This window comes from Anas acuta, chromosome 5 (genome assembly GCF_963932015.1).
Source record: "Anas acuta chromosome 5, bAnaAcu1.1, whole genome shotgun sequence".
NCBI lineage: Eukaryota > Metazoa > Chordata > Aves > Anseriformes > Anatidae > Anas > Anas acuta.
In genome coordinates, this window is record NC_088983.1 from 21,620,062 (window position 1) to 21,632,165 (window position 12,104).

A 12,104-nucleotide genomic window follows, 5' to 3' on the forward strand; every position below is an offset into this window, starting at 1 on the left:
CAAGGCCAACTTCTAAGCAGTTTACTGTACTCCAGGCTCTGGTTTTATCCTTGTTTTCTCATCTATATGGTTAATTCAACACAGATAATAAGTAAACTCTGAAAATATAATGAAAAATGCAAAAAACTGATGTAATCATTTATATACTTCTCACTGCCTTTTTAAACGAACATCCAGTCAGTGACCAATGGAGGTGCCGTGGGGACTCTGTTGTTGGGGTCACCTATCTTTGGCTTTCTCTGTCCATCAAAGTGTTTTGCTGTGGTGACTAAAACATATTCTGAGGCAGAAATGAAACTTTCCAAAAGCAATTTTTTTTTCCTTCTTTTTTTTTTCTGTGCATATGTCAGATGTGTGTATTTAATCTGCCTCATGCATATGCCATTGCTGGGGGTATTTGCATGACAACAGGATTTTTGCTCCTCAGTCATCCATCATCTGCTGGCACTTGAAGTCACATTCCTTTCTGTACCAGATCACATTTAGTTGCTCTGGATACTGTTGTGATGCCACAAAAACAGGATTAGAGCTTGCTGCAGACCTTCCTTTCCTAGAACAAAAAGTTCTGCTTCTCAGTGTTGTACCTGCACTAAAGGCAAGAAGAACTATGATGGTTGCTCTAGAGGGATGGTACTGAAGCTCCTTAAAATTGTCACTTTTTGCCTGTGACAATGATATACGTATCTCCCCAGAGGCCCTGGGTGAATAGAATAAAGAATTAAACTGATCAAAACTATGAAAGTGCAGGTACCTATGAAGTTATATCCCATATCTGTGCCATTCTGCTAAGTCTTACTTTTATTATTATTATTATTATTATTATTATTTTATTATTTATTTATTTATTTTCCTTCTAGAAGTCCTATTTACCTCTTCTCACAAACTAAGAATGGAAAGAATTTTTTTCCATTTTGTGGACATATTGCTTATCTGGGGCACAGAATAGCTGGACACACTCACAGAAAATGGGTCTGGAAAGTCCCTTGCGGGGATTCATTATTCACTAGGGAAACATTGTGTAATGCAAGGGAAGAGAAGAAGGTCTGAGAATGTAGTTTATATATTTCTAAGTGAGCCTATTTCAAAATCCACATTCAGCTAATGGAAATTAAAAAACAAACAAACAAACATCAACTAAACCCAACCGCAGTTAAGGGAAAATAATGATATCAAGGACCAGAGAAATTCTCAAAATATTTCAACACTTAACACTGATAATTCCTAGCTATTTTTATTTATATGCTGATTAGTTAAACACCTCTACAGCTCATTTTTAGATGAATTTTGCTGGAGTATTCTTATTCCTAAAATAAAAATTGAATTAATAGATTTAGCCACTGATGTTGGACATGATTCATTGTCCTTCTCTGCCATGGATTAAAACCTTTAGAGAACAAACATTTATCAGCTGGAATCAAGACTGTTCTTGGTTTCCTTCTTGTCTTCTGAGATGCGTTCCAGACTTTGAAAGAAGCCACAATAAAGCTTTTGTTTTCTATTTATATGCTCATACATTATTTTCATTTGTGTATCTATAACCAGATTAACATTCTGCAAATTCACATGGAAGTATAATCACTTTGTTCTTCTTTTGGGATAGTGACTCATAATTAAATACATGCAGCTGAAAGATGAAATTGTGGAGTTGAGACTGTAATGCTGGAGTGAAGGGAAAAAGATGGAGACAGAGGTTCTAAGGTCAGCATAGATGGTAAGAATGAGGACTCCAAAAATTAAGTTCATATTTTGGTGCATCCACAAATAAGCCTGTATTTACATCTGGTGTTTTATCCTTGGGCTTCAAAATGGACTTATTTTTCTTATGTTAAGGGCTTTGTGGGGAATAACATTTAACAGTGACTGTAAAAAAAATCAGACAGTGTGATAACACTCACATAAGTATCAAGAGAAAGAAGCTTAATTAAAATCATACTAGACACTGATATTCTGGTTAGAAAAGTGCAGTAGAGTAGAGGTATTGAAGGCAGCCAAAATTCAACACTTTGCTGTTTACATAATGAGCTAACTCACAGTTAGTATTTGTTGTGAATTGCACAGTGAAAGAATTTCATTTAAAAATGCCTTTTTGTTGAGTCTTGAGTGTCTTGTCCAAAATGTCTCAGATTTAACAAACTTTCAGAGAATTTGAACCTGACCTGGATTCTGAACCTGGCCAGATGTAACACTGCCAGGCAGTGTCTGGCTCCAGCCGCCTGCAGATTCCAGCGTCTGCAGCTCTTGCTCAGGGAGCTGCAGGAACCTTTCCAGGGTAAGGCTGTGCACTCCAGGTCTGCAGCCTGACTGGACTTCACCACTCTGCTGGAAAGGGGCTCAGGCTCCTACTGTGGAGCCAAGACTGACAACACTGGAAGTTTTGGAAAAGGCATCCTAGATCTTCTATGTAGACCTTTGTCACCACTCAAGCACAGGCTGTAGGCATGGTCTCCTCCATCCCACAGCAGAGTCTCTTCATGGCTTCTTGTTGTGGAGCTAGGCATGGAGACAGAAAAAAAAAGGTGTTAGATTTGCTATTTTATAAGCCCCTGCCTAAATACAAAATATGTCCCTCTTGGGGACAAATTGTCCCTTAAATAAAAGCACTGTATTTCTTACAAATTCTGCTGATGCTGCTGAAACGTCAGACATGATCACTGTAATCATTGTTTTTAAGGAGTCAGCAATGTTCATGGTCATATTAGAACAAAGTTTGGTCTGCTTCAAACTGACCACATGTAGTAAGGAACTGCAACAGCATCTAAATTATTTTTGAAAAAAATTTAGAGATGTCTTTGTTTAAAAATAGTTTTTTTCCCACACATTTTTAAGGAATTTAAACTCTTTACAGTTTGGGTCATAAAAAAACTATATTTATACTATCGAGTTTAGTCATTTGTCTTTACGTATAGGATAGGCAATTTCCCTGAGTTCTCTGAGATCGTTCTACTAAGGTCTCATTTGTTCATGTGGTAATTTTCCATATGAAGCTTCAATTTTATTAGAAAGGAAACTTTCTTGACTCACTATGTCCCTGCTACACGCTGCACTGCAAAGGAAAAATAGGTGTTTTCACAAGGCTTCTGAAGCAAGGTGATCTGCCTTTGCATGCAACTCTTGCAAATGTAGTGCTGCCACTTTTATAAAATATGATATCATGAAATAGATATCTCCTTGAGATATATTGTAGAGTGTTAGGAAATTAAGGTCTTAGCCAAACAGAAGGTGGATTCTTAAAGTATCTTGTATCATTCATAGCTTATGTAATATTTTTTTGTGGAAGATCTGCTTAGAGTATAGCAAGTGACCCATAAAGGGCAAAATATGCCTGGTCAAAAATTGAAATGCAGGTAATTTTTTAATTTTACTTTCCTTAATCTTAAAATTTGCCTGTGTTACAGTGAAAAAACAAAGAAGATGCTGGTTTCAGTGTGGTTCAGGCAAACACTATACTTACAAAATATGAGATTTTCATAGAATCATAAAATGGCTTGGGTTGGAAGGGATCTGAAAGACAATCTAGTTCCAATCCCTCTGCCGTGGGCAGGGAAACCTTGCACAAGACCAGGTTGCTCTAAGGCCAATCCAGCCTGGCCTTGAACACTTCCAGAGATGAGGCATCCACAGCTTCTCTGGGCAATTTGTTCCAGTACCTCACCACCTTCTGAGTAAAGAAGTTGTTCCTAATGTCTAATCTAAATCTGCCCTCTTTTAGTTTAAAAACATCTCCCTTTGTCCTATCACTATCTGCGGATGTAGAATATTGCTTTTTTGTAAGTCCCCTTTAAGTACTGAAAGGACTTTTTCATTAATCCGAAGTCCTTCACTCTGGATAGATCTTGGTGAATTTGCATGTCATTGCACATGGCATTGTTATATCTTTGGCTAGAACCGGAATGCTAAAAAAACCAACAACAAACAAAAAACAGTTTTTGAATTTGATAGAGAGGTTGGAGACCTTATTTTGAGGCATCACCAAGGATTGTTCCCCAGCCATTGTTGCTGCACTTTCAGCAGATAAACTGCCATTTTGTGTTTCATTTCAGCTGCTGTTCTGTGTATCCTCACTAAGTGAGGACAAGACCATCCCCTTCAGCCCTTGGCTCATGTTGCAAGTTGGCGCCAGGGCCAACTGGGTATGGGGCAGTGCAGACAGCCACTGAATTCCTGGGTTGTTCTTGCCATAAGTAGACATGGACCACACCTGAGAGGACAAGGGCTGAAATAAACAAATATAAGAAAAATGTTTATCTTATTATTTCCTAGGCTTCTTCAAAATTAAGAGAGCAGCTTACACTGGTAAACTGTTCTCTGTTGTGAGCAGAATCTTGCTGGCTTCGTTCAAGGATGAATTTCATTTTCTGGCCCTTTGCACAGTTAAAGGAGTCTGGACATTTCCTAGAAGTCTGAAGATTTTTGGCTACTAGAAACACTGGAGATTTCCCCATCCTGAGAAAAACCACAGCCTTCTTCTCCGATTACTAATATCATTGAAATCCACTGTTAGAAGTTACAATAAAATAACATTTCCTAGAGATCACTCTTCCCAAAGACCAGTTTAAACGTACAATCATTACTTGGAGAGGGGGAGGATGGGACTGAATTGTGACCAGTACCATTTCTGTGGATTTTGCATTGCCATAAGTGAAAGAAACATTATATCCAACTCGGGCATACTGTTGAAATGTGAAGTAAAGGATTTAGAATAAGAAAGGCATTTCTTAAATGGCTTTTTCATCTTCTCCATCATTCAGTCCTGAAGCATTCAAGAAACATTGTCATCTGTCAGACTTAAGAGATAAAGGAAAGCATTATTCAATTCTTGAAATATTTCAGTGCCCACACATCTTCAGTTCTCATGGCTTTTTTTGTTTTGTTTTGTTTTGTTCAGCCATTTGTGTCAACGATATTATCTATTCAGAGAAGTATGAGGCAATACTATAGAATGTTAAGTTCTATAATGTCTTTCATTTCAAGTACTGCCCCAAACAAACACTTTAGTAAGTTAAACAACATAGCTAGAGAGCTAAAATTGTCCAGAGAGAGAAAGGGGCAAGGAAAAAGCCAGTGTTTTCAGCTGAAAGTAAATGACAACAAATGGCAACTCCTGAGGCCTGTTCTGGGATGCGAAGGGGATACATGAGGTTCTTGTAATCTCTTTGTCTGTATTTCAGGGGAATTTTTAAAGGCAGGCTGCTCAAATAGAATTTGGAAAAAGGAATTTCCCGCCTCTTCCAAGTGCAGGAAGAGGCAGGAAAATGAGACAATGGCATTTTAGTTCTAGCCTAATCAGTTGAGATCCAACCTTCTCTCATATGTTTCTTTCAGATTGAATTCAGTTGAAATTGAAGGGATACAGTTTTTCATACTGGCATAAATTGATGTAACTCATTAATTCTGCAGTGTAATGCAGGTTTATAGAAATTAGATGCCTGGTGTATCAAAGTGAAGATATTAAGGAGTTTGTGATTTTCTTTTAGCTGTGAGCTGAAACTTACTCATTTGGCCTGTGAGATTTTTGGTACTGCGGGGTAAGATCTTTACACAGAGTTAGGTTCCAGCACAAATCTGAACTTTAGGTTCAGGTCTGAAGCTTAATGTTAATCCAGATCTGAATTATCTGTCTTCAATATGTTTCTCTCTCTTTCATCCTGTTCCTGTCATATGGATACAGTATGCTGATATTGTCTCACTAATCTGTTCCTGATCACTGACTTGATAGATGTGTAAATGAAAATAAATATAAAAACAGAATAAAGCCTAATTACATTGAAGTCAAATCTTTGGCAACTGGCTACTGAAAACAGTCACTAAGATGATTTTAAGTCTGCACTGTGCTGCCATAAATATCACTAGTAAGTGCCACAGCTTTATGCTTTCCACAGGAAGTTATACATAATCAAAGCAGTATTCTCCTTACAAAAAATAAGATCAGTCAGTCGGTGATTTATGTGGGTAGATTTGTCATCCTCATGAGAGCCATCAGCTAAGCTTTTTTCCTTTTGACATTTGGTGATCGTTAATAAAGTACATCTTTCATATGCAAGATATGTATATGCTTGAATTTGATACTAATATGAAATTGTACTGGGAGATGCTATGAACTCTTGTTGCCTAATGAAAGAAAAATATATGTTTATAATCATCTAGATATTATGGAGTTCAGATGAACAGGGTGTAAACTCTCCCCTCCTTGTGTATTGGAATGTATTTTCAGTGTTATATTATTAGTGTCATTTTGTGCGTGAAGAATATAAAAGGTATATGTAAAATAGAAGAGTTCCATTTGCAAGAGACAGACTATTCTTTAACAGAATTTTTAAAATTGAAGAGATGGTAAAGATGAATATATTTGCTTACATTTAAACATGAAATTAATCTTCACATAATCCCAGTAGCAGACATGACATTCCTTAACAACATCTTCCAGTATTTAGGTTAACAAATACAGAACAGCAGTGTTTGTAATGGTATTTAAAAATTCTTAGCTATTGTTGGTGTTTGAAGTTCTGCAATTCTACCTCTGAATTTATGAATGTATTTGTCAAGCAGTTATATACTCTAATCAAAATCAAGTACTTTTGAATTAACAGTCTTGCTTTTGGACTTCAGTCAAAGCATTTCATTTCAGCATTTCAATGACTGTAGAAAAGTAATGACAGCAGCAGCTGGCATGAGTCTAAATGATACTTTCTAAAGGAAACTTTATGTGGGAAAGCCAGCTGGTCAGCAGATTGCATGACCTCACTTGAGCTGGCTGCTAGAGGAATATGCAACAGGAGGGTGAAACAAGGGAATATTTCCTGCTGCTTTACCCTGTAGTATTTGCCACAAGTACCGTTACCATAAACCCTTTATGTGTTCTTTATTCATCCCTGTGAACACTCTGCAAAGAAAGGTCAGGGAACTATAGAGCTAAGCTTAATACTGTTATTGAAATAGACTGTGCAAGCCGACCAGAATCCAACACATGAGAAGGTCTGATTATCTCCACTTATACAAACTACCATCATATCTAGTGACTCAAATTAGGTCCAGATGAACAGTTGGTTTCCTTAGGTGAATTAAGTTTTCAAAGGCATAAAGGGAAAGCTAATCCTCTGTCTTCTGAAACAAGTTGTGAATACCCCAAGGAACTGGAAAAAACTGACGGTCCTCTTCATGTGTAATCTCATTTATTTGCCTTTTAGCATTCTCAGAAAATCTGAATCTGACACAGCTGCAGCAATTCTCAAAGTGTGAGCTAAATACTCTGGGCTGTGCTGCTCAAGAGAAATACAAAGGAAACCATTCACCCTCCTCCATATTATGGTATATAGATACACAATGACAACATTTTAAACAACAAATAAAATATTGTTAGCTTAATACCTGTTTAACTGAATCCTGTAGATCCAAGTCCTTCTAGTATTTCGCTCTACTGCTGTAACCATTTACAACCACTGATACTTTTGCACTGAGCATTCTAATGGTACCTCCTGTAAGGGCTGGATTTGTTTAAGTGCTAACCATATGACTTCTTAATTTTTGCAACTTGCCTTGTTTCTGAGAATGTTTCTTCTGCATAAAATATAATTCTGTTTATGTACATAACAATAACAATAGTTGATAAAACCAAAAGTCCAGCTAGCTTAGGGTCTTGCCTCTACAATTGTGGCAGTAAGAAGAATTTCAGAAAATGGCAAACAAGTACTACTATTTCTACATCACACTTTCCCAGCGTTCTGTATTTCAAATGCTTCCTAGGGCAGCAATAATATTTCTTCAATAAAAATATAAATAAAGTATCCATTATGTGGGCACCTGTCTTATAGAAAATAAATATATCAAGATTAGCCCAAGTGCACATAAGTGTGTTGTCAGAGTTTTAATATGTACATAAAGAGATACTTAGCATTCTAATGCAAAAGTGGATGCTTGATATACAGGTACATGTATGTCGACCATGGCAATATGGAGGCCTACTATATATCACTGTATATCTCCCAAAAATGCTACTTACTCTCTACTCTGTATACCTTTGCCAGTTCCAAACATCCAGCCTTTGTGTATCAGTTCTCAAAAAACACGATCAGTTGAAAAATATGTAACTTCATCATTAAAAAAAAAAAAAAAATCTTAAAAAAAGTAGAAAGGATATTTTCATCATTTTATGAGTCCTAGGGTTTCATCTGGGGCACATTTATTTATTTATTTATTTTTCCCCCGGTAGATTTAATAGGAATTAGTGTCCAGTTCATGAGGTATCATGTAGCCACATCTTCCAATAATCTAAGCTGTAAGGAAAGTAACAGATATAGTTATTCACACCAAGTCATTCTTTACGTAAAAAGCTTCAGTCAGCTTTCACAGCCACTAATACATTCCTTCTTTATGATGCTTTAGAAGTTCCAGACAGAAGAGGAAGTGCTGAAATACTCAAAGAAAGACGCTTCTCTGCCCCAGGATGGAGTTCTGGCTGAAACTCGGTGTGAACCACTACCAGGGAAAGGAGACCGTCCCTGGGTGGGACTGATTCTGGCTTCTGCAAACCTATGGCAGCTGACAACTTCAGCTAAGATGTGGGGCAATAGAGTCTGACCTTTTGTGCACATTCTTCCTACAATAATACAATAAAAATGCAGACTGTTATTTCTGTTTTGCTAAGTATCAACTGTGAGCTTGAAACCGTCCAAGAGCAAGACTAAAACACTTTCCCTAACCTAAAAGCTAGACATTTAAAAAGTAGGCAAAACCCCACAAGTTGGAGATTAGGGATAGCAGTGTGTGCTACAAAAAGAGGCATGGTATTACAATACTGATGGGAGTTGGTATTTGTGAGTTGGGTAGAAAATAGAAACTTTCCAAGAACTTCAAGGAAAAGGCAGTCTGGTGTGTGGATTGTGCTGTCAGAAAACTTTGACAGCCCTCAGGTGGAGATAGCCTTTGGGAAGGTCAGAGAATGGGCTGAGGGAAGAATCCAAAGAAGTCATTGCTGAATTTACATAAAGTGTTAAGTAAGACAGGTTAAGAAATAAGGACAGAAGCATAAAGGAACAAAAGCCTTTCTACTTACTGATATGACATTTGCCAAATGAAGCATTGTTAATCAATGAGAACAACTGAGAACAATTCCTGAGGAGGCATCATGGAGCTCCTGCACATTTAATACTTGCTCGCCTGTGTACTTATAAGATCAGAGCGGGAGAACAGTCCCTGTGTCAGGTCAGCAGATTTCTTTTTGGCATGAATCTGTGCTTCCCTTCCAGATCATCAGAGAAACTTCTACTGAGCAGCATCTTGTTGTGTTCAGTGACAGAGTAGAAGACATTGTAGCTCTTTTGGATATTTGTCCAGCTCTGTGCCTGCACCAAGCCACAGCTGTTCCTACTGAGACAGACAGATAAAGCTCCATGTCATGCTGACCGAGCTTTTCCTATTCGGTATGAAACACTTACATGAAGTTAACCCAGAGCAGACTATCCATCTTGACAGGTATCCACAAATTCAGTGGGCAGTTTTGTGGGGTTCGTGGTCACCATGGTCCCTGCAAAAAAGAACTGTAGTCTCTGCCCCTCCCTCTGGAGCACCCTCTGAAACATGTATGCACTGCCAATTACCATTCATGCCACTTCATTCATTTCATCTGTTTGCTTCTCAAAATATCTTGTACTTTCAAAAGGTTGTTTCTAAAAAGGCTGAATGGTGAACTTTGTCTCATGGTCAATAGTAACCCAGATAAGAATGAACAGGCACGGCAGACTTTAAAGAGTTGGATTCAAGTCAGGTCTGTCAGCACAGCTCATTGACATACCAAAAAGATCAAGATGTGAGTTAGGATGCATCTCCTGTGTGTTGTAACTTTTGGAACATGGAATATTCAGGGGAAACTAGTAATGGTGGCTTCATTGTATTTCTGATGCAATTCTGATGTAATTCTGATGCATTATCTAGAAATCATACACAGTTTTGAAAAATTAACAAATGGAGACATTTTGTGCACTGTTGAAGAAATAACTTTGAGTAATTTATTTGTTGTAATAAAAGCCTTTTGCAGAATTTTTCTACTTCCAGTTTTAATTTTGTTAGGACACTGTAGTAAGTCTAGAATGGAGTTTTTAGTGAAGATGAAACGTTGTTGCAGAGCAGTTGATAACTCAGTATGCAGAGCCTGATTCCAATCACAAACCTCAATTAAATTCTCCAGCATCCTAGAAAGTTTTAGTGTTCTCTCTTTTCCTCTCTCTTCTTTTTCTTTTTGAAGGGCTTTGTTTCATGTTGTGTCAAAGCAAGTATCAAAACCTGGAAATTTCCACAAAATTAAATTCCTCTTCTCCATTCAGCTTCAGTCATATCCAAGAACCATAGTTTCCTTTGAGGATTTTTTTTTCTTCTACAGAACCTGGTAATATTTAAGCTATCATAGCCGAAAATAAATGTGCACAAAAGATGAGATATATTTTTTTAAGTATTTTATGAGACAATAGAATGTAACCCATAAATTTACAGGCACAGCTGTGCCTTCTGCCAAGCCCAACAAAATTTATGGAAAGCAGTCATCTTATTTTGTGTCTTGGTCATCTATCTTACATGCAAGTGTTCCTATTCACGCTGAAAATAAATTCAACACTGAAAATAAATAAATAATAAAAATATCAGTATATTAGTAAGATTTTTCTGTGGTGACAATCAAATCCAGAACTGTCCAATGATTTTGTGAAGGAAGTGATTATCTCCACGGAGAGTCCAAAGTGACTACAGACAGACTTGGAGAGAGCCAACAGAACTATAAGCAAAATTTGTGTCTATCCATAACGTTGATTTTGGCACAAAGGGAGATGACTGAGCAAGTGCAAGAATAGGAAATAGTTTGACTTTACATCAGCAATTTTTCAGTGTTTAGAAGAGGCCTGTGAATAAATCTACTAGAGAGAGAAAATCCCCAGATGTCTACACAAAATTACCTCAGCAGACAAAGGGTGGTGAACAGTGGCTCTCTGGGAGAGCAATGGCTACAGCTGAAGCAGGCCATGCTTTAGGCAGGACCAGGGTACATTTTTGAAGGTGATCCAAGTAAGGAAAATAGGGAGATGATAGGAAGTGGGGAGAGTAACAGCAAAATCTAGAACAGCATTATTGGATTTATTAAATACTTTACTTTCTCTACTGTGATAAATGAACATGCACGGCACAAGGGCACATGCTTTGGGCTTGGGACTTGTTTACTTTTCAGGCCAGAAATAGATCTCCTGAGTTTGTTCGGTGCTGTCCTTGACTTTGGCAATACTATCCCTTGCCAAGCAAGGGCAACCTTTTCGGTGCTGTTGCTACCTTCTCCATGTCCACCCATGGTGACAGGCTGAAAGGGCTGACTGAGTTAAGCAGAAATATTTCATATATTCTATATTTTTTGTTTTCTACCTTTAAGGTTGCTCCCTCTTTGTACTGGAAAAGTATGGAAACAGCTTCTGGATTGCCAGCTAATAGAATTCCCCCCCCTAAGATAAGCAGAGGATGGGTACTCATATGAGATCAGCTGTGCCTCTATTTTTTTTTTTTTTTCTCATTTGCAGTTTTGGCAAATGTACTAAGATAACTTAACATACACAGATTTTTGCTTTCATTCTTGTCTTCACTATTTTAGGATTCTTTTCTTATAAGGGAGAACCCATTATCGTTTGGAAATTTTAATTTTATAACAAATATTTCAACATCTTGTAAACATAGGCCTGAATAAGAATGTTTTTACAAAGCAGTTTTGGGGGTGGGGTAGAGAGTTGTGGCAACATGAAAATCTAGAATTTTTCTGCAGATAAGAAAAGACCTTAGTACCTTCTGTGAACATCACATCTTTGAGGGGGGAAAAAATCTCAAATGTTTTCCAGCTTCCCTCAGGTACAATCTGAACAAATAGCTTCCTTCTACAAAGCAGCTATGCTCCCTTTCACAATGAACAATGTACTCATAATAAACTGGAAGAGATTTTTTTTTTTTTTGGCAATAAAAGGGGGACAGTGGTACTTGCAGTGGAGTGTATATTCTATCATATGGGTGTAGGAGAGCTGCAAATAGATTTTTTTTTTTTTTTTTTTTCTACACAGAGGTATTCACTTGGGCCCAGTTCCTGCAGA

The 12,104-nt window shown here is 37.5% G+C and overlaps 2 long non-coding RNA genes across 7 annotated transcripts in view; one reads left to right on the forward strand and one right to left on the reverse strand.

The window, feature by feature from the left end:
* Positions 1-10,032, forward strand: part of LOC137857029 (uncharacterized) — a 47,964-nt gene extending 37,932 nt beyond the window's left edge. Inside the window, exon 2 of the long non-coding RNA XR_011096948.1 lies at positions 8,380-10,032. This is a non-coding gene — a long non-coding RNA (uncharacterized lncRNA). The remainder of the gene's footprint in view (positions 1-8,379) is intronic.
* Positions 855-9,707, reverse strand: LOC137857028 (uncharacterized). 6 transcript variants are annotated; one of them, XR_011096943.1, is made up of 5 exons: positions 9,594-9,707; positions 9,050-9,520; positions 7,366-8,270; positions 2,614-4,213; positions 855-2,490 (listed from the first exon to the last, which is right to left on the reverse strand). It is a non-coding gene; the product is annotated as an uncharacterized lncRNA (long non-coding RNA). The 6 variants fall into 6 exon arrangements; XR_011096945.1 differs by having other exon boundaries at positions 862-2,490; positions 3,953-4,213; XR_011096947.1 differs by lacking the exon at positions 855-2,490 and having other exon boundaries at positions 2,498-4,213; positions 9,050-9,363; positions 9,432-9,520.
* Positions 10,033-12,104: the final 2,072 nt, after the last annotated feature.